Source organism: Cryptomeria japonica, chromosome 9 (genome assembly GCF_030272615.1).
Source record: "Cryptomeria japonica chromosome 9, Sugi_1.0, whole genome shotgun sequence".
In the NCBI taxonomy this organism is placed as follows: domain Eukaryota; kingdom Viridiplantae; phylum Streptophyta; class Pinopsida; order Cupressales; family Cupressaceae; genus Cryptomeria; species Cryptomeria japonica.
In genome coordinates this window covers 40,392,175-40,395,610 of record NC_081413.1, presented here as the reverse complement: position 1 = coordinate 40,395,610, position 3,436 = coordinate 40,392,175, and positions in this window count along the sequence as shown.

Here is a 3,436-nt window from a genome sequence, read left to right as displayed (position 1 = left end):
AGCAAGGTGACATTCTGATTGAGTATTTAAAACCCTTTAACAAGGTCACTTCTAACAAGGTGAAGATCCTAACAGATCTGAGGGAAATCCCTTAACCGGGTCACATCTAGCAATGTGTTTGTAATCTTTAACAAGATTTGCTTTTAACCGAGCATACTCTAGAAGAGTATATTTCTTAGTGGGTTCGAAATCCCACAGTGGTTTTTCCCTATTTGGGTTTCCACGTTAAATATGGTGTTATGAGTGTTCTAATGTTTATATGCTTTTGAGTTTGCATGTTTACCAGTTTTGGTTATATTACTGAAGTATATGTTACCGAGGTTGAATCTGATGTTTTTATGGAAGATTAAGTTTGTATGATTCACCCCTCTCCTTCTCATCTTATTAGCTTGGCATCTGTACTTATCTTTAAGTATCAGAACTATCATTTACATGGCAGAATCTACTTGATTTAGTTTCTACCATTAACTTAAAATAATCTAATAATCCTCTTTGCATTTTGCGAGATAAAATATATGAATAATTCGTAATACTCATGGGGCACAAAATTGCTTTTAGACAATTGATTTTCATTGAGGCCATTTCAACTTGTAGCTACAATTTACCTCATAGGATATAATGAAGTTCATTATATTATATTTTAAATCGATTGTGACAACTAAATATTATTGATATAACCCTAAAGTAACTAATAATTATAATGTATTATTGGCAAATTAATTTAGATTTCTACAATAAACTATAAAATGTTGGCGAATATGATCCAAACATGTATAGAATACTGTGGTGAATCTTTTAGTTAAAATAAAATAAAAAAATAAATTCTTTGGTGATTTGAATAACACTAAATTATAAATTTGTAAAAATGTGGCAATCTAGGTCACCTCAAAAGCTAAACTTATTAGCCAAATCTTGATTCCCAAATTTCAAAAAATAGCCAATTGGCGAATATTAGCCACTAAAATTTTCACTGGTCTCAAGGCCACCTCTATTAAAAAAATAGTTTTGGTGCATGTCCACTAAATTCATTATATATTTCACATAAAGGGTGTCAAGGCTTTTGGATCAATCCTAAAATCTTAGAACACCTTATAAGAAATGTATTTTATGAACAATGATGTCTCTAGATAAGTTTCTAGAGCCACTGTAGTAGACACAATTGGAAAATAGATATTAAATTAGCATTCAATGGATGCCATTTGAATATACATATAAGACACTAGTAGTTGAATTCAAGTGTTTTCATTGTTGCATGCCTCCATACATTGCCCACCAAGAGACCTTGAAATAGGTTCTAATCTCATTACATGTTGGAAACAACAAAGATCACTTACAAAAATAATTTCTAGCCACAAATTAGCAAGATGTAAAATGAGAAATATCACATTATCACTTGTCAACCAAATGTACAAAGAGAGATGCCTTGCATATAAAGGAAACCAAGAAGAGCTGAGAAGGTAGGATTCAAACTCTATCTGCCTCTCTAAGTATGCAAGAAGTGTAGGACTCTATGGACAAGTGTTGAGATACTTTGTGAGTCTACATGAGGGGAGAAAAATGTCTCTCTAACCTCCCATAGGGTGAGGAGAGAATATTGCAACTGTAAAATGATCTTAACTATAGTGTGAATAGGACTCAACTAAGTAGGCTAAAAGAAAATTGGTTAGGTGAAACACTTTTTCACATGAACACCCTCCTTTAAGAGAAACTTAGGGAGTAAGTTATTTACATAAAGGATGAGTCCCAACAACATGGCCAGGTAAGGTACTCACTTGCAAATAAAAAATATCTCATAAACAAAGAAAGGGGGAAAATCCCATGAGAACAAAACCTCCCTCTAAAAGAGAGAAAGATAAGGGTAAAACCTTCTACAAAGATGTCCATGTGAAGATGAACATGATGATGAATAACTCATAAAGCATGTCAAGAACTATAAACTCTATTAAAATATAAAGGAGTGTATGTGGGAATCAATGAACCTCCAAAAGATGTAGATCGAGGGATACAACTCTAATCAAGAGAACATAAATAACAAAGAACAAGTGTCATGTAGTACACTACTTATAAGTCTTGGTATTCATGAATCTCACAATAATGATGTATACTAAAAGAATTTCCCATATGAGAGATACAAAAAGAGTAAGTCTATGTGACCCCCATAAAAATGTGAAGTCCATAAGAATCCACGAGGTTCCTCCACTAGTCCATTGAAAATAGAAAGCATTAGCATTAGCAATAGCAACACAAATGTCATCATTTCCCCCGTAGTGGTGATGAAAAAGGGAGTATGCAAAAATAACTTAAATTGGGCACAATACTGTGTGAAGGAATGATACCTGATTAGAGATCAACAATACCCCCCACTAAAGAAGACAAATTCAATATTTGTGGCACTTTATATATGAGTGCATTATAGAATTAGATGCCGAAGAACGAGTTTTTATAGTGTTTAGGTCAAGAGGTTGCCAATGAAGACATGTATTAATTTGTTTTTCAAACATTAACAAATTGACAAAAAACAACGAATAAAACCCCCATGATGTAAAATACATAGACCCCTCTAAAAATATACAATGATATGCCACTTTATTTTAGTACATTTACATAATAGAAAAGATGTACAAGGCCTAAAAAGAGGCATAATCAGAATTTAATATTCTAGAACACTTTCATGAAAAAAATATTACTATTGCATAGAGCTCCAAAAATCTTCTAGGTTAAAAATATATGACACAAAAAAATGTGCTTGTATGTGTTTAAATGAGCCTCTCAAAGTACATTATCTAAGAAAACAAAAAATAAGAAATGTTAGATTATCACTTGTCAACTTGCAAAAATAAATTCTCTCCACAAATTAGCAAGATGAAAAATGGGAAATGTCACATTATCACTTGTCAATTGGAATTGTACAAAGGGAGGTGCCTTACATATAATAATTGTACAAAGGGAGGTGCCTTGCATATAAAGGCAACCAAGAAGAGGTGAGAAGGTAGGAATCAAACTCTGACTACCTCTCCAAATATGCAACAAGTGTAGGACTCTATGGACAAGTGTTGAGACACTTGGTTGGTTTATATGAGGTGTGGCAAAAGTCTCTTTAACCCCATAAGATTACGAGAGAATATTTAAACCCTCAAAGTGAGAATAACCATATTGTGAATAGGACTCAAATAAGTAGACTAAAAGCAAGCTAGTTAGATACAACAAAGACACGTTTATAGTCTGCAAAATATTAGAAACCCATCAAAAAAATTCTTCTGCTCATTTTTTCATTCACCACATGATTTTTTCCTTGAAATTTGTATATGAAAAAACCAAAAAAACTTTAAAAACAATATAACCCTCCAATTAGCAAAAGGAAATAAACGAACGAAAATTAAATCTGAGAAAATGTAAATGCTACATACCATAGGAAAACCGTTTTTTTCTCTGCTGA